At 40.2% G+C, this 20,126-nt stretch overlaps 1 protein-coding gene across 1 annotated transcript in view; it reads left to right on the top strand.

Moving 5' to 3' along the window:
* The window catches only part of ZFHX3 (zinc finger homeobox 3), a 1,113,461-nt gene that overhangs the window by 423,279 nt on the left and 670,056 nt on the right, over positions 1-20,126 (top strand). The window contains exon 3 of the mRNA XM_077984470.1: positions 4,465-4,720. The gene's annotated coding sequence lies outside the window, so the exon portion shown is untranslated. The remainder of the gene's footprint in view (positions 1-4,464; positions 4,721-20,126) is intronic.

Below are 20,126 nucleotides of genomic sequence, written 5' to 3' on the forward strand. Positions count from 1 at the left end.
TCAGGAAACTTACAATAATGTTGGAAGGCGAAGGGAGAGAAGGTGTATCACGTAGCCAGAACGGGAGCGAGAAAGAGGCAGAGAGGTACCACCCACTTTTAAATTGCCAGATCTCACAAGAACTCACTGTTGTGAGGACAGCACAAAGTGGATGGTGCTAAAGCATTTGTGAGAAACTGCCCTCATGATCCAATTAGCTGCAACCCAGGCCCCACCTCCAACATTGGGAATTACACTTCAACATGAGATTTGGTCAAGGACACACATCCAAACTATATCAGATGCAGAAAAATCAAGTGACTTATACATTGCTAGTGGGAATGTACAATGATACAGCTACTCCAGAAAATAATTTGGGGGTTTCTTGAAAACAACAACAACAACAAGCAATTATACCACCCTACAATTGCACTCCTGGATATTTATACCACAAAGATCACTTATGGAAACTTGTGTTCACACAAACATTACACATGACTATTTATAACAACTTTATTTGTAATAGCCCCAAACTAGAAACAATCCAGTTGTCCTCCAGTGGGTAGATGATTAAGCGAACTGTAGTATATCTATAACATGGAATACTACTCAGCAATAAAAAGAACAAACAATTGATATAGGCAACCACTTAGATGAATCATGTAAGAATTATGCTGAGTGAAAAAAGCCAATCTCAAAAGTTTACAGACTGTAGGATTCTATTTACATAACATTCTTGAACTGACAAAATTATAGATATGGAGAACAGAGGAGTAGTTGCCAAGGGTTAAGGAGAGAGTGGGAACGGGAGGGAAGGGGGTGTGGCCCAAAGGAGAGCTCCTTGTGGTGATGGAACCATTCTGTATCTTGACAGTATCAAGGTCACTATCCCGATTGTCATATTGTACTGTGGTTTTGGAAATGTTATCATTGGAGGTGATATGGTTAGGCTTTGTGTCCCCACCCAAATCTCATCTTGAATTGTAATCCCCACGATCACCATGTGTCCAGAGACCAGGTGGAGGTAACTGAATCACGGCGGTGGTTTCCCCCATGCTGTTCTTGTGATAGTGAGTGAGTTCTCAGGAGCTCTGATGGTTTTGTGAGGGGCTCTTTCCCCTTCACTCAGCACCTCTCCTTCCTGCCACCTGGTGAAGAAGGTGCCTTGCTTCCCCTTTATCTCCTGCCATGATTGTAAGTTTCCTCAGGCCTACCCAGCCATGCTGAACTGTAAGCCAATGAAACCACTTTCCTGGCCAGGTGTGGTGGCTCACACCTGTAATCCCAGCACTTTGCAAGGCCAAGGCAGGCAGATCACTTGAGACCAGGAGTTCAAGACCAGTCTGGTCAACATGGTGAAACCCCATCTCTACTAAAAAAAAATTACAAAAATTAGCTGGTATGTTGGCATGTGCCTGTAATCCCAGCTACTTAGGAGGCTGAGGCAGGAGAGTTGCTTGAACCCAGGAGGTGGAGGTTGCAGTCAGCCAAGATCATGCTACTGCACTCCAGCCTGGGCGACATAGTGAGACTTCATCTCAGAAAAACAAAACAAAACAAAAAACAACCTCTTTCCTTTATAAATTACCTAGTCTCAGGCCGTTCTTTATCGCAGTATGAAAATGGACTAATACAGAGGAAACAACAAATGATACATATACATTTACCTCTGTATTATGTCTTCATGTGAATCAACAATTAAAAAGATTAGTTTTTATAAAAGGGAACTCACCACATCCAGTGACTCTATGAACTTTTCCATTATTGAAAATTAACTTTTTGTGTTTTTTCTGGTCTGTTTGGAGGAATTATTCAGTATGTCTCACATACGTGTCTACTCTTTCCTATTTCCTCATCTTACCGATACCCACCAACAGGGCAGATAGGTGTGACTGAAAGCAGATGGAAGAGTTTTATTAACTCCAGTAATTAGGCAAATGAGCTTCTTGGGTAAGTCGCTCAAAATGCTATAGACGGGGATGTTTATTCTGTGTGTCATCATAGGGAGGTTTCAGTTGTTACTAATATGAAGACTTACTGATATGTTAAAATGATATCAATTCCTTAATTATTTAAAACAGGGAAAAGAGTTTACAGAGCAGGCAATCAGAAATCATTTTGTTTTCACTAAGAAGGAAAAATATCACACAAAAACATAAGAAAATGAGATAAAGGTTGGGGGTGACCTGGGGTAGGGGGAGGTGACCGAGGGCACCAACCCACATTGGGACAAAAAGCAGGGGTCTAAGGAGAAGTTCAAAGATCAGGTGTAAGCTGAGGTGGGTGGATCACCTGAGGTCAGGAGTTGAAATACAAAAATTAGCAGGGCATGGTGGCAGGTGCCTGCAATTCCAGTTACTCAGGAGGCTGAAGCACGAGAATCGCTTGAACCCGGGAGGTAGAAGTTGTAGTGAGCCGAGATTGCACTACTGCCCTCCAGCCTGGGCAATTGAGCAAGACTCGGTGTCAAAAAAAAAAAAAAAAAAAGAAAGAAAGAAAAGAAAAAATAGAAAAGAAAAAAGAATTCTACTTGGGTGTCTTAGCAGGTAACCACTGTGGGGCTGAAAATGTGTATAGAAAAGGAAGAAAGAAAAAGAGAAGAGGCATAATAAGAGAGAGAAGGGGGTTTGAGAGCAATTTCTATAAAGATAGTTGTTTCTGTTGACTAACCAGGAAATAGAGAAATGAAAACCAACAGTCATTTCGAGAACAGGTGTCTATTGTGGGATGGTGCAGGACAAAATGGTTCAAGCGCCTTCCTGTGAAGCCAGCACCTATAAAGGGCTGGAGAATCTGTTAAACACCTGAGCTTAAGTGCCCCTTATTTAGCTAGCTAGTGTCTCCATCTTCCCGGGAAGAAAGTTGGGATGGAAAGGAACTCCAAGCTTTTTGGAGCTACGCTGTGTGCTGAGAATTTCCATGCATTCCCTCTCTGAGTCATCACCATGAAGTAGGTATGACTCTTTCATTTTTATTTTATTTTTTGAGACAGAGTCTTGCTCTGTCGCCCAGGCTGGAGTGCAGTGGTGCAATGTCTGCTCTCTGCAATCTCCACCTCCCAGGCTCAAGTGATTCTCATGACTTAGCCTGCCCAGCAGAGTTGGGAATACAGGCGTGCACCACTACGCCTGGCTAATTTTTGTATTTTTAGTAGAGACAGGGTTTCACCATGTTGGTCAGGCTGGTCTTCAACTCCTGGCCTCAAGTGATCCACCCACGTCGGCCTCCTAGAGTGCTGGGATTACAGGAGTGAGCCACCGCGCCCGGCTGACTCTCTCATTTTGTAAGTGTCTGAATGTGGTTCAGAGAGGTTCAGCAGCTTCTTCAAGGCCCTTCTAATAATGCAGATGTGCATAGAAGGAAAGTTTCCAGCTCACGTGATGCAGTCAAAGCCAGGAGCTCTGGGGCTACCACCGATGGGCGAAACAGTCCTTGAAAGACCAGACCTCAAGGTCTCCATTCCTGATGCCAGCATTTTCTCTTTCATGGGGGCCTCGCATCACTACCGCTTTGTCCACCAGGCTGGTTTCCAGAGAGATGCCACCTCTTGGAGGAAAACTGTCGCTTTCCTCTGTAACAATCCTCCAAAATAGGAAGAGGGTTATGCTGGTTGGTTGGGGGAGGTGGTGCAGGAAAGGGAAGAGAGTGGTTCTTCCAGTTTGCACAGAAGCACAAGGCTCCGCTACCCTCTACACGTGGTGGTTCCACCTCCATTTCTAACGAAAGTAATGAGTAGATTTCCTTCCACCTGAATGTTATCTCCAGCCTGTCCCTTTCAACAGCCCCAGACCTTTCTATTACGCCTCGCTGAAGCGGAGTTATGGGGCAACCCTCTGACTTGGCTGTTCAAGTATTTTGCCTGGAATATAATTGCAAGATGTAAAGGGGAGGCCAGCAGAGAATTATCAGTTTTTAAAGGGCATGCATATGGTTTTCAGTAGTTGATGCTTAGTAAGTCTGTGTTCAATAAATAGTGCAGCTTGATTAAATCTTTTCCATCCCGATAGAAGGTACGTCTGGATCCCATTCTCCAGGCCTTGGAGCGGCACTCTATTAATTTGGAGGTTGTAATTTTCATTTTGACGTTGGAGCAGCTACTCTTTAGAACTGAAACAGAAGAGAGAGAAGCTTGTGGTTCTGAGTGGCACCTTCTTTCTGCCAAAGCTGGCTGTGGTCTTGCCTATCAGAACATAGTGTCCTATCTTTTGACGGTCATTAGTGGTAAGCGTTCTGTTATACTCACCAAGGAGGCCCAATTGCTGTGGATGTTTTCCTGTGAATATGGCTGCTGTGATACTTTGTCTTTTTGCTTTGGGTAGTATGGAAGGTGATCTATGTGACCACATGGGTCTTCTGTGCTGCAGAAGAAGATAAAGAAGGAAGGGAGGGAGGGAGAAAGCAGGGAGGAATGTATCTCTTCTATTTGAAAATTAATCCCAGTTTAAGATTTTTACAAATTGAGAAATCTATTTCTTTTCTTTCCAGGGACTTGGAGAACAAGGAACAAGGAAAATATCCCTATCTCATGACCCTGTCAAGTTCTCAGGGAGATGAACATATGACAGACTGCGGGACATCCTCACAAAAGAGGCGAAAGGCTCCTGACTCCTGAGGAGGACTCTGCTGCCCGCTGGCCCTGTTAGACGGAGGGCTCCCCTGGCATCCTATTCTTACTTGGAGCTTTTCAGAGACCACATATGGTCTCCAGGACTGGAGGAGTCTGAATCACAGTTCTTCCCAGGTAAGGGATATTTCTGCTTCGGGTCCTAAGAAATCTGAAGAACAACAACAACAAAATAAATAACACAATGTGGTTTGTCAAGGAACAACCAGCACCTGGGTAGTGGCGCATGTGCCATGAGTAGGTATAATGCTGGGAGCGTGTACCAACCCAGGAGAAAGGATTGCTCAGATTGAGCCCCCTCACACCAACCAAAATCAGATTCCCTCTGTAGAAATAAATTGGTAACTGCTTCTTAACAAACAAAGCTTTGAAGTTAAAAAAAAAAAAAAGCAATATTTTTAAAAAAGGAAGAAAATTACAAGTGTATTTCTCCTGACACAGTTTTAAAAGCTGTTTGTAGCTGATTTACAATGCTCATAGTATTCAGCTTTTCATTTGAAATTCTAATAAGTCCTTTGAATGGGTTGGAGCTTGTTAGAAAGTAAAAGGAATGAAGTGACTTCATTGAATTATGAGCTTTTGCTGGCTTCCACATACACATCCTGGGTCTCTCTTCAGCGTCACCTTTCTTTTCATGGAATGTTCTTGAGTTGAGACAGGCAACAAAAGGACCTCTGGGGTGGGAAGAATGTAGAACCATCATGTATGTTCCGTTTTATTTAGCCCCCCTGGGTCTTTATTTTCCCTCTTTAGTTTGCATGTTCCTATGATGCACTAAGGAACTGGGTGAATGATCTCTATTCTCGCAATCAATTTTCCACTTTTTCCAAACTCTAAGAATGCAAATGTCAAGTTCCTGGGAAGCCTTTGGACCTCTCGGATAAGAGGTGCTATTTTTATAAACTAAATGCATTCACCTTTGCTCCAAAAGTAGGTGTGGCTGGTGTGAAAACCAGGTCTGTGTAGGTCTTCGTTTCTATCAAGGGGTCATTCTAATTTTATGAGCTACTCCATCTGTGATGGACACCCGACAACGTCATGATGGTTCAAAAAAGAGTCACATTGGGATTTGTAATGACAAGCTTCCATTTGTAAATCGTGTGAAAAATAAGTAGCATGTTCTTGGCAAAAAGGTCTTTATTCTCATTTGGTCTGACCTTGGAGAAGATAAATCAAAGCCAAGTTAGTTTTCTATTGTAGTTTTTTTTTTTAACTGTCTTATACTTGAATATTCTAGCTTTCCCAACACTGTTATCATAAATGATGGAAAAGTCTTGAATATTTGCATAACATTATAGAAGATTTGTGACTGAAAGGACAGGATGTAACTTATGCAAAGCAGATACATCTTTTCTTTTGTGTTTGTAGTCTCGCTCTGCTCCCTGAGCCACACACACTCTTTATTGGGTGGAGTGGGAGGGAGGCGGTGGGGGAGTGATACCCTTCTAACTGGGAAAAGGAAGCAGTAATTGTGGAAACTTAGAATGGACTGGGGAATTAATAGAAAAATAAAGAAATTGAGATGTGTGTAAACGGCTTTTTTTTTTTTTAATTTGGCTGTGAGAGTGAGGAGACAGAGTCTCATTTTTGCTAGCGTAAGTCAAATTTCTGAGGAAATTGCTGAACTGACTAGCTCGAATGGTCCCATTACTGTATTAGGGAATTCAAAGAACAGGAATAAACTCCTCTTGAGATATTTCTTCCTTTGGGATCAGCATCACTAAGTCGGTCGCGTCTACTTCAAAGAACCTACCATCTTTGTATCATCTGTAAAAGAGATTCAGGTGGAACATGGTTCTGTCTGGATTTTCTCTCTAGAATAAAAAGTCATGGGTACCCAAGTTTGAGACAAAGACATGGTGTATACTGTAGACTCTTAGAATGCTTCTCTTATCTATTGTTGCCATGCACACCATCCCCGAACACAATGGTGTGAAACAGCTGTGATTGTATTATGCTCATGGATTCTGAGCATAATAAAGAATCAAGAATTTGGGTAGGGTGCAGTGGGAATGCCCTACCTCTGCTCCCTGATGTCTAGGGCTGAGCTGGGATGCCTCAGGGTGACAGCAAGATGGGCAGCTCACTGCAGAGCCTCACTGATACGGTTTGGCTGTTTCATCAACCAAATCTCATCTTGAATTATAGCTCCCACAGTTCCCACATGTTGTAGGAAGGGCCTGGCGGGAGGTAATTGGATCATAAGGGTGGGTCTTTCCTGTGCTGTTCTGGTGATAGTGAATAAGTCTCACAAGACCTGATGGTTTTATAAAGAGGTGTTTCCCTGCACAAATTCTCTCTCGTCTGCTGCCATGTAAGATATGCCTTTCACCTTCCACCATGATGGTGAAGCCTCCCTAGCCATGTGGAACTGTGAGTCCTTTAAGAAATTGAGATATGTGTAAACAGCTTTGTTTTTCTTTATAACGTCTTTTCCTTTATAAATTGCACAGTGTCAGGTGTGTCTTTATCAGCAGCATAAAAACAGCCTAATACACTCGCCTTTCCATATGGAATCTGTGGGGCTGGACTGTCTGAAATGTTTGAGATGGTTCCTTCACTTGCATGTCTGGCTCCTGGGCCAGGACGGTTAAAACAGCTGAAGGTGGCTGGTGTTACTCTGTTTTCTGACACAGTCTCTTTGGGTGACCAGCTTGAGTGTCCTTCCAGCATGGAAGTCTCAGGGTAGTGAGACTTCTCACAAGGCAGTTAACATTCTCCGGAGCAAATGTTCCAGGTTGAGGGAAGAGGAACCTGCTGGTTCTCTTAAAAGCAGGGCCCAATCTGGCACAGTCACCTCTTCCACATCCAATTACACAAAGCAGTCACAGGCCATTGCAGATTCAGGGGGGATGGAACAGTAGACTCTACCTCTCAATGGGGAATCAACTAGTGACAACTTTTTGGGAAACAACCAGTCACATTGGATTTCATGCCCAGAGGGCCAACCGACAACCCGATAATTCAATCAGTCAACACATATTTATTGTACCTATTACAAATGGCTAATTACAGTGATAAGTAACTCAGATGTGGGACTGTCCTCTTAGAGTTTATAATTTAGCATGAAAGACACACATTAAGTGAATGGATGGATGGGTGGCTGGGTGGGTGGGTAGGTAGGTGAGTAGACAGACAGATACGTCATGTTCAGCCTAACCATGAGAGAAGGACTGCATATGATCTGATGTTTGCAGCAAAGTGGACCAAAGGTAATCTCTTTGAGAAAGAGATTTAGGCCACGTCTTAAAGAAGGAGTAATAAGAGACTTAATGACTTAACATCTGGTGCGTTAATAGAAATGGTAATAATTGGTTAGAAGGCAGCACTTTGTAATAACTTCAGTACCAAATGAAAATTTCTTGCTCCCAGTTCCTCGCTTTATTTGAAATCCTGTTGATCTACCTTGAAACTTTAGACAGGCATGAGCCTCTCCCTTAAGGAAAGTAAATCCAACAAATGGAAGGCCCACCCAGATTTTGGTCTTCACAAATTGCTTAGTTTGGGAGTAGGAATGGTTTTCCTAGGGTCACCATTTGCAAGAAATTCTTACCTATCAAAATGTACTGATTAATTGAGAAGAGATTCTTGGCTGAGTTGAACTAAACCATTACCTCTTCATGATGAGACAATATTTTTGGCTCCTGAACAAGATGGAAAATCATTTAACTACCTAGGACTACTTGCCTGCCTCAGATTTTTTAGTGTCTTTCTGCCAGCTAGAAGAGTTCATTATATTTTTAATGTGATTAAAAAATTAAAATGGTGATTTTTATATACAGACGTTGATGAAAGATGTGTTTTTAAAGCAGTAAATTAAAATCTCATTAATATTTCAGTGAGAATATTTTGTGCTTATCTGTTTCATCTCTATTTTTGACCTATGGCTTAGAGTTCACAGCATGAAGGAGGTGGTGAAATCTGTTCACCATAAAATGTTAATTATAAGTAAATTACAGCACAAACGTTCAATCAGACACATTAATTCTACATAAAGTGAATTATTGTAGCAGAAAATTTTGAAATGTGACTGAATTTTGTAATCTTTAGTCTCCTTTTTCTACCTCTCCCACTGATTCCCATGTGTTTATCTCAGAAACTCTCAGCTCTTTGTGTACTGCTGAGCTCAGTCTACTTACTGTGTTTTGAAAGTTAAATACAGTATGTAGCCCTCATCTCTCCAAATGATTCTGAATTGTCTATAAGTCTGTTTGTCCATGGCAACTTAAGTGAAATCTTCGATATTTTTCAGGCAGAAAGTTGGGCTCAAAATGAAGGTGTTGTGTTTATCGCATGGAACACTTCTCCCCTAAAATATGTTCAAAATATGCACACGTGTGTGTTATTGTTATAGTCATTTCTTCCTGTATTTAATTCCTTTTTTTAAAACATCCTTTTATGCCCAAAAGCTTATGGATCTCCCATCTGGGATCATTTCCCAGTTAATACAAATACTAAAAGAGTCAAAAATCTCAGAATAGTAATAACCAAAATAATAATTTAGAAAAATGCTTAAAACACCCAGAGTGCAGGTGGCTCACTCCATCAACATGTTAATTGTTCAGTAGTAGGAAAAATACCAAGGCTTTCTTGAACAAGAATGCCTTCATATATTCGTTTGGTAATTAGAAATAAGGATGCTTGTCAATGTTAACAGGATATTTAATGTATTGATTAGATGCCTTCAGGTACTGGCTATAGGAGAAGCCGCAGATTTTACGAAATACTAGGGAGAAAAAATTTTCATTACTTGGTGCCACTAACAGTCACCTCAATTCAAGTAACAAGTAGTCTAAAGGAATTGCATCATAGCGGTTCTCGACTCTTAGTTGCCCTCCATTGTAAAGCTTTTTTTGATGGATCTGGCCTGTGTCCTTCCACTTACCAAGTCTAGTATATCCCCTAGTGTAAGCTGAAAGCTTGGGTCACATTTCGGAAACACCCCAGTTCAGATCAGGTGCCTGTCGTTTTCAAATCAGAAGCTGCAGGCCCTTGACTGGCCTCATCTTACCCACTGAGGCAGCATCATTACTCTGGACATGTATTCTGTGGCCTCATGAGAGCCTTATGACTTAGTGGAACAGAATGTACTGTTTGCCTACCGGTGTCTCGCTTCTGTATTAAGGATCCATCTTCCCATTAGTTGAAGGTAGAGTTTTTGCTTTGCTTTGTTCACTCAGATAAGCCATTCCATTTAATATGCTTGAAACTCAACAGAAGGCTAAAGCAGCCAAGAAAAATAAAAATGCTCTATATACTGCATTAATAAGAAAATGCAGAAATGGGAATCATAGTACTATTAGGAGAAAAAGACTCCACCTGTAAGAGAGATGGGGGAAGGAATTTCCAATTTGCTAATGGCAGAAGCTGTTAATCTGCAAATGCATGCAAGCATTGGTGAGTTTTCCTTCAACACGTTCAGGAAACCTTGAGGATTAAAATATCAAAGAGTCTGAGTTAGGGATCTGGCAGCATCAAGAGAAAAGAAGCATCAGTTTCCTAAGAGGCTAGATCTTCTAAAGAAAATAGCGGAGTTTTAAAAAATGTAGTAAAGTCAAGTGATTGCTACTTTCATTTGATACCACAGGCAAAATTATGAAAAACATGAAGATGAAAACCACAAACACATTCACAACAAGATGTTAAAAGCCTATATTTTTTCTTTATGGAATGACTATTTTTTTTTATAAAAATGACACAGGTCTACTACATAAAATTAAAAGTGGTAGAATACAAATAAAGCAAAATTTCATCAAAACTTGTACCACCTAAAAAAGTCTTTCAAATCTGGTGAATGTCTTTCTAAGCATTTGTTTACCATGAATATATGAAAGAAGAAAGAACAGTGAGACAGATACAGAGAATAAAAGATTCAAAGAGGTTAAGAACAACAGGTTTTAAAAAAGGGATTGTGATGACTGTAATTAACAATACTGTGTTGTTTACTTGATGTTTGGTAAGAGTGGATTTAAGGTACCTTCACCCCCAACAAATACACACAGTAATAGTAACGATAGGTGGTGATAGATGTGTTAATTAATTTGGCTTTGGTAATCAGTAAACAATCTATATGTACATCAAATAATCACACTATACACATTGAATATGTACAATTTTATTTAAATATTTTAAAATAGGGTTATGCATGGCAAAGATCAGAAGTATTGCTTTAATGGTTAGACGTTGTTAGGTTAGAATTTAACAAAAAATAAATATAGAGGTGAAACTGAAGAATTTCTGAACCTCAGAAGAAAACATTTTTTTGCCAGAATATAGTTCTGAACATTCTATGATTAAGAGAAAAAATGGAAAAAACCTTTTTCTAGATCAATTACTTTAACTTCATGCTTCAGTATTAGACAATATTGACTGACTCCTTGCTTAAAAGATGAGAAAATTAGCGCACAGCTACTCAATTTCCTTCCCTTGCCTCCTTTTATTATTATTTTACTTCATCAAGATTTGTAATATTTGTCATCTTCTCAAGCCACATTCATTTTGTCATATTTTATACTTCTATATTAATTACTAAGTGCTCAAGTTTTTTAGATCCATGTTCTTCATTGTTGTGTTTTTTATTTACCTTTAGTTGGATGAATTTTATTTTTAAGAAGACTTTATATTGTTGTTGTTGTTGTTGTTATTTGAGAGGGGATCTTGCTGTGTTGCCCAGGCTGATCTCTAACTTCTGGCCTCAAGCAATCATTCTGCCTGAGCCTTCTGAGTAGCTGGGACTCCAGCTGCAAACCATTGTGCCCAGCTTGTTTTTAAGAAGACTTTTAGAAGATCGTTAGATGCTCTATTCTAATTTCTTGCATGTCTAAGAATGTCTATTACCTTTATACTCAAGGTACACTGTGAAGGCATAGAAAATAAAATAAAAGTAAACACACAAGAATAAATGAATAAATGAAAGGATGCATTAGCTGGGTATAAAATTTGAGGAATCACACTTTCTTTCCCTCAAATTTGTTAGACCTTTGTCCATTGTCTCACAGTAGTGAATACTGTCCTTTAACTACACAGTTGTTATATTTTGTTTGATTAATACATGGGCTCATGGGTGTCATACTCTGAGAATGTTTCACTGTTGCGATTATATTTAAACATCAACTTGACTAGACATTATATTTTATGAAACGTACTTCCTTGTTCTTTAGAACCTTGTAAATACGGCTTTCTTGTGTTTTGGATGTTATGGAAAAGACTGAGGCTTATCTAAATTTCCTGTTTCTAGAGTACTTGAGTTTTCTTTCTGAATAAATACAGAATTTTTAAATTTGTTCTTTAAGATGTACTCAGGATCAAACAATTCATATCAGTTTCTCATAGAATATACTGTGAGTAGAGAATACAACAGACAGAAAAAAAAATCATGTATAGGGAAAAAAATGAATGTGCCTTAAAAGAGGAAGATATACACACACACACACACATATATACATATATATATACCTTCCCCTTTTAAGGCACATTCATTTTTCTCCTATATATGATTTTTTTTCTGTCTGTTGCAGTCTCTACTCCAGAAACATCTATTATTTTCTTTTACTATTACCTTCCTTATTTTTTCTTTTCCTTTTCATTCACTAAAGACTTTCTCAAGCCTTTGCCCTATACCCGTTTTTCTGTTTTCAGTCACGTCTACTCCGTACTGTCTGCACTAATTTATTAGTTCTATAATGATGTTTTAGTCCCAAATTTGTTTCCTAAGCTCCATAGTCTTTTTTTAAAAAATCACTATGTTACTTTAATAGCTTACCACTTCGTTTCTATTTTGGTAAATGTGTGCCATATTTAACTATTCTACAGCATAGTACTGAAAAAGATAGTTGTTTTCCCTGGGGTTGCATTTTCTTCCAGATGGGTGTTTCATCTCTTTTGTATACTGCATTCCCTTTTTAAAGTTATTATCCTCAACCTTAATGTATAATCTTTTGGCATCCTGGCTTAATGTGAAGGTTTCTTACAGATGCTTTACCCTGGATGGGCTCTGAGCATTAATATCTGCCCCTGCCCCCTGCCTCACAAACACACAGCAAGGCTGTCAAAACCAACATCCAAATGTGCTGATTTGGCAAACGCCCTTATTGGCGACAGATTGTGGATAAATAATGTTTCCCATATTCTTTTCTTTCAGGGTTCTAGCAGGCCCTTCAGTTTGACCAACTCCTTTATCTCACATCAACTCCTCAATGTTTTTAAGGTGTATTTACTATTTTTTTTTTTTTTTTTTACAGCACAATGAAGTTGTTTTCAGCTGAAGCTTTAGTCTGAGAGGGCAAGTTTGCCATTATTAAAAACAGAGTTCCCTTCATGCTGTTATTTATTTTGTTCTTGTGTAATATGTGGATCTCCATGTAGACCTCTTTGTACTAATAGATATTGAATAAATTCTTCTTGACCAGCTTCCTACTTTACCTGAGACCCTTTTTTCCTCCTAGCAGCAGTTTAATGTGTTCCACCTGTTGTCTATATTGGGTCTTTAGTGGGAAGAGGTGCTCTGACGGGCTGTGTCTCAGAGAACCAGGGACTCTGTTCCTTTTCATGAAATTCTGTTAAATGTCCTTATAGAGGCAATGTTCCTGCCTCTAGCAAGAGGTAGAGAGCTTCTGATCTTGAAATTATGTTCCTAACTTAACCCAAGATGCCTATATACCCCTTGGCTTGCTTTTCTCCAAACTGTGGGATATTCAGGGAACATTCTAAGTATTTTCTTTACTACTTTCTATTCATTCTGGGATTCAGGGTACAGTTAAAAGCAGCATTGTGGTACATCAGAATCATTGTCCCACTCTTCCTAAGCTCTGACTTTTTTCAAGATTATGGCTTGAAGTTTTATCATTTTCTTTGTTTGATGGTTGCTGGTGTTTTCCTGATTTTTTCCCACTACTTCTTGTTCCTTTTATTATATGTTGGATCAAAGAGATTCTTTTTTGTTTTATTTTTAAGTTTAGGGGTACATGTGCAGGTTAATTATATAGGTAAACTTGTATCATAGGGATTTGTTATACAGATTATTTCATCACCTGGGTATTAAGCCTAGTACCCATTGTTTATTTTTTCCTGATTCTCTCCCTCCTTTCACCCTCTACTCTCTGGTAGGCCCCAGTATATGTTGTTCCCCTCTATGTGTTCATGTGTTCTCATCATTTAGTTCCCACTTACAAGTGAGAACATGCAGCATTTGGTTTTCTATTCCTGTGTTAGTTTGCTAAGGATAATGACTGATATGGTTTGGCTCTGTGTTCCCACCCAAATCTCATCTTGAATTGTAATCCAGACTGTAATCCCCACATGTTAGGGGAGGGACCTTGTAGTAGACAATTAGATCATAGCGGAGGTTTCCCCATGCCGTTCTCGTGACAGTCAGTGGGTTCTTTTATGAGATCTGATGGTTTTATAAGGGTCTTTCCCCAGCTTCACTCTGCTCTTCTCCCTCCTGCCACCATGTGAAGAAGGACATGTTTGCTTCCCCTTCCACTATGATTGTAAGTTTCCTGAGGCCTCCCCAGTCCTGAGGAACTGTGAGTCAATTAAGCTTCTTTTCTTATAGATTACCCTGTCTTGGGCACTTCTTCATATCAGCATGAGAAAGGACTAATACAATGGCCTCCAGCTCCATCCATGTTCGAGAGCAGGAAGATTCCATGATCCAAATGTACTCCACCATTTTCCCCTCAAATTTAAGATTCCACACCTTAATAGATGATAACTTTGTGATACTGAGGCTATGCAAAATGAATGATTGCATTGTCTTCATTTCAGAAACAGATCCTCAGAAAAGTATTCAAGTAAAATTCATTTATTTGTAAGGTGATCCCAGGAACTGGGAGAAGCATGAGGAACAAACAAGAAAAGGGTAGGATGATAATAAAGAGAACATTATCCATCAAGTTTCAACTTTGGCCACAGGAACTTCATTTCAAGACAAAACTCATGGAAGAGTGTAGAACTCATACCTCAGTTATTCCACCTCAGGGGAAAGGGAACTGGTGTATTTTATTTACACACTAACCCTGCTGTGCATTTGGACACCTGCTCCCAGGTGTTAATTCCCTCTCACTTCCTGCCTACCACAGGCACGGGCAGTGCAGCAGCCTCAGAAGGTCAAAGCTCTCAATAAGTGAGACTCCGGAAGTTGGAAGTTGGGTTTCCATGCCCTGAAATGATCAAATCCAGAGGAAGATTTTACCGTGTCTTCTCCTATGCTGGGGCACACTATTTGATTGTAAATTTCAGGGATCTTGCATCTGGGTAGAGCAGGCCTGGGAGGAAGGAAGATCTTCTCAGGGCTGCTCAGATAGTTCCATTTGGCTGGTTTCCTGCTTGATAACAAGTAGAGACCTTGACCATTGATCCCTTCTAGTTGATATGGTCATAAAATCTCTTTAAATCCAATGAAAAAGTCAGGGGAAATATCTTGGGAGGCCTGAAAAATGGTGAAGGGGTGCTATTTTGGTCAATAAAACTGGAAAAATCATGGATGTTCTCTCTGTGTGTGTGTGTGTGTGTGTGTATATATATACGTAGATATATACGTATATACACATAGATATATACATGTATATACACACACACGAATTAGATATTAGAATTATGTATATACACATATAGAACTATATATACACATCTATATTCATTACATATGAAAAGATTTTTTTTTAAATTTTTCAGACAGAATCTCGCCCTGTCACCCGGGCTGGAGTGCAATGATGCGATCTCAGCTCACTGCAACCTCTGCCTCCCAGGTTCAAGCGATTCTCCTGCCTCAGTCTCCCAAGTAGCTGTGAATACAGGTGCCTGCCACCATGCCTGGTTAACTTTTTGTGTTTTTTTCTTTTCTTTTTTTTTTCTTTTTTTTTTTAATAAAGATGGGATTTCACTATATTAGCCAGGATGGTCTTAATCTCCTGACCTCATGATCCACCTGCCTCCGCCTCCCAAAATACTGGGATTACAGGCATGGGCCACCGCATCCGGCCATAAAAAGATTTTTCTAAGAGGTGAGCACAGGTCAGGTGGCGCATACAGAATAAATGTGCATGGTGTTGCATGCTGCACGGGTGCTGCACTTCACTTGAGAGCTTTAAGAGTATTACTCAGTTGCACCCCCATCAGTTTCTATCTGATGTTCACCAAACAGAGCACATGTTTTTTGGAGGCCACTCACATAAATGTGCTCCCTTGGAATTCAACTTTCAAGAAATGCCCTTTTATAAAGATATTATACTGATTTTAATATTAGAAGGAGCATAACTTTTGGCTGCTGGACATGTCATATATCTGAATGGAGTCTTACAAATACATCCCGTTTATGCTATGTGACCTATCTGACCTTGTGGTTAAAAAGTGGCAAATTACATTAAATCTAAGGGAAAAAACTTAAAAGATTTCCAGACTCATTGAATAAGGTAGAGAGAAACAGTAGAGAAAAATGGTCATTTTAGATACAATACAGTCAAGGGATTCTAATCAGCTGTTTTGCACAATAAAGTGTATATACAGAAAATTATATTTTAAAAGGCAAGTATACTTCAGAAGTCCTACCCAAGGGGATCATATCTGTATGTATATTCATGGTAGAGGGAATAGCAGCTTGTTCACTTCCTGGTACTTGACAAAATTATCCATACTAGAAATCATTATTTTAAAATGTCTGAGTATTTTGTCTAATATTTTATTGAGGAAAAGCTGAATCTAGGATGTCAGGTGGCAGTGGTGGGAGAACGTGTAATATTTATTGACTAAGAGAAAGTGAAGGACTTGGCGTGGTGGCTCAAGCCTGTAATCTCAGCACTTTAGGAGGCCAAGCTGGGAGGGACGCTTGGCCCAGGAATTCAAAACCAGCCTGGGCAGCATAAAGAATACAATTATTTCATTTTACAGAAAATAAAAAAAATTAGCTGGGCATGGTGGCACACACCTGTAGTCTCAGCAACTTCTGAGGCTCAGGTGGGAGGATCACTTGAGCCCAGCAAGTAGAGGCTGCAGTGAGCTATGATCATAGCACTGCAGTCCAGTCTGGGCAATAGAGCTAGACTGTCTCCAAAAAAAAGAAAAAAGTCAAGGAGTAACTTAACTGGCTAAATATACGGTGGAATTTTATGTGGATAGTTTTGAATCATTACTCTCCATGTCCATAGAGTAAGAAAAGGAGGGAAGGAGGAAAATAGATTTGCAGGGAGGGAGTGGGAAAGAGAAGGACTGCACCAAAGTCACAAGGCTCAAAATGCTGACCTTTAGCTTCCATTAGCAAGAGATTTGGGTCAGACATAAGGAATAACTTTTTGTTAGGCAAAGTGATAAATGATCACCATGGATCTTCAAGGGATCTTGTGGTATGTCCATTGGAGGAGCCTTTTAGAGAAGAAACGACCATCTTTTACAAAAAGTTTGCATGAAAGAGCCAGGCAATAGGTTGTACATCATTATCATGTCCAGGAACTCTGATTGTTCTCTGAGTGGGGATTGTCTATTTTTTAAGAAAAATGTACACACAGACACACATCTCCGTAACTTCCATCCACAAAGCCATTTTCTTACTCTTCAAATCTTTACAAGTATGTCATAAACATTTGGGCTGCTTCCCATGCTTGCAAATTTGTTTCTTTCCCTTCTTTGTGTTATTGTCACATAAAGAAAGCTTCAGATCCAGCCATGAACTTACACGTTGTTCTGGACTGAATTCTGCCCTCTGAAAATTCACGTGTTGAAATTCTAATCCCCACCCCTCAGAACATGACTGGATTCAGAGACAGGATCTTTAAATAGATAATAAAGTTAAAATGAAGTTGTTAGGGTGGGCCCTAATCTACTATCACTGGTGTCCTTAGAAGAAGAGGAAATTGGACAGCTTGGGCAATGTGGCGAGACCCCATCTCTACCAAAAAAAAAAAATGAAAATTTAGCCAGGTGAGGTGGCACATATCTGTAGTTCCAGCTGCTCAGGAGGCTGAGGTGGGAGCTCACTGCAGCCTCAAATTCCTTGAGCCCAGGAATTTCCCAAACATCCATTGCCAAAGCTCAATAGACTGCAGCCCTTATGCCTGGATCCTGCACTCATGGTGCTCCCCTTTATTCAAATCTGGGCCTTTTGGCAAAAAATTAAGGCGATGGGGAAAGAGAAGAGTGGGCATGGCCCTGAGGTGGGTCAGCTACTCACCTGAAGAAACAGGTCTCTTTTAAGATGACCATGTACTGGAAATTCTATCCAGAATTCAATACTGAGACACTAGTTGCTTTTCCACTTTTCTATTATAATCGCCTATATCATCTCATGAGTTTTTTTTACTTACATGGTTATCTATGCACACAAAAAAGTTATACTAAAGATATTGTTCACTTATTTTTTAATTTAAAAAAGATTCCTTGAGCCTAGGAATTTAAGGCTGCAGTGAGCTATGATCTTACAATAGCACTCCAGCCTGGGCAGCAGAGCAAGACCCCGTCTCAAAAAAAAAAAAAAAAAAAGGAAATTGGATACTAATATGGACAAAGGAAAGACAATAAAAAGTTGCAAGGAGAAAAGGGTCATCCATATATGAAGAAGAGAGGCCTCAGAAGAGACCAACCCTGCCAACACCTTGATCTCAGACTTCTAGCCTCCAGATTATGATAAAGTAAATTTCTCTGGTTCTTTAACCCATTTATGCCTAGTGTTCCATTATTGGAATGCTAAGCGTATGGGAGTTATTTATATCCTACTGCTCAAGGTCATTGCTAAGGTCTGATTGCAGAAATTCAAAAAAATTGCAACCTCAGGCATGAATGGGTTTAATCCACTCAGCCCGTAGCCCTGTAGCTATAGCAGCCCTGCAAACTAACATGCATGTCCCTTCCCTTCCACGCTCTTCCTTCCCTTTGCCTTCTCTCGGGAGAAACTTGTCTCAGCTCCCTAACATTTCTTTGATTCTAGTCATCTGTAAACACACCCACCCTCCCTTCTTCAGGTTTTGGTACTCAGAGCCATCACTGCCTGCCTGCCTGACCCAGGTCTCTCTGGAGAAGGCGAGAGACCTAGAGTCCTGTTAAGAGTGAATCCTGGCCAGGCGTGGTGGCTCAAGCTTGTAATCGCAGCACTTTGGGAGGCCGAGACGGGCGGATCACGAGGTCAGGAAATCGAGACCATCCTGGCTAACACAGTGAAACCCCGTCTCTACTAAAAATACAAAAACTTAGCCAGGCGAGGTGGCGGGCGCCTGTAGTCCCAGCTACTCGGGAGGCTGAGGCAGGAGAATGGCATAAACCCGGGAGGTGGAGCTTGCAGTGAGCTGAGATCCGGCCACTGCACTCCAGCCTGGGTGACAGAGCGAGACTCCGTCTCAAAAAAAAAAAAAAAAAAAAAAAAAAAGAGTGAATCCTAAGACCCTAACTGTTGAGAAAGTTTCCATCCACACATGATGTTGAATTCCACCATTTTCATTTTTCACAAAAAGTACATGTTTCAGGGAGGCTTTTTGCCTTTGTGCTTCTGTAGCGCATTTCAGTTTACAAAGTATTTTTGCAGATTTGACTTTGCTGAATCTTCCCCACATTTCAAGTCAATGGCTTTTCGAGACCCTGAGACTCAGAAGGGTAAGTAACTTGATGGAAATTTCTCAGCTAGGAAATGACAGAGCTGGAATTTGAACCACGGAGAAGATATATGTTGTCACTGACTCCCAGCTCAGGGTGGTTGGCAATGGCTGCTTTATAGGGTAGCTGATTTCTCTCTCCTCTGAGCTGGACTTGCGTGAACTTCCTATTGGCATGAGTCGTTACCTCTGGCTTGGAGTTTGCTTGTGAATCATTATTGCCCCAACTAAATTGGAAGCTCTGGGGAGGCAGGTTTTGGGCTGTGCTTGCTGTTTAGTTATGGGGTTTAGGGAACATCTGTTGATTGACTGGTTGGCTGGATGGGCTCTTTCACCAAAGGACACAGCACATCTCTTGGCATCTGGTTTTCCAAAGACACACGCAAAAATGACAGGGCATTCAGGATGATGATCTGGTCTTTTAGACAAAGGTTAGGGGGGGAATGTATAAGAATAACACCGTGGATTGACATTATATTACAATAATTATAATTATTAGACCCTGAATTTATATAGCATCTCTCTCCCTCTCTCTAAGGGGCTCATAGTCCATTTGTAAGCAGTGGGCCTTATCCTGCTGCTAAATAGAAAATAAATTGCTTATCTCTTGGAAGAGAATTAACTCTTTCAGGGCACTGGGGTACCATTTAGTAAATTAGTAATCCTCTAAATGGCACTCTAGATATGTAACATCCCCTATATAAACCTAGAAAATGAACGTGTTCCCAGTGCTTAAAAGAAATCAGGGCATGCCAAACAGAAATCAGACAGCAAGCTTAAAATACAAATAATGTGCTTATCTCTCTTACCTAATAACTTTGTGTTCATTCTCATGGAAATCTGTTTGTGACTAAAGATGAATCTATTTGCTAAAAGCTGGCACTTCTGATCTTTTAATCTACTAATATGAGAGCAATAAAGAGGAAGGGGCAGATGATAGGAAAAGC

Source organism: Macaca mulatta, chromosome 20, assembly GCF_049350105.2.
Source record: "Macaca mulatta isolate MMU2019108-1 chromosome 20, T2T-MMU8v2.0, whole genome shotgun sequence".
NCBI lineage: Eukaryota > Metazoa > Chordata > Mammalia > Primates > Cercopithecidae > Macaca > Macaca mulatta.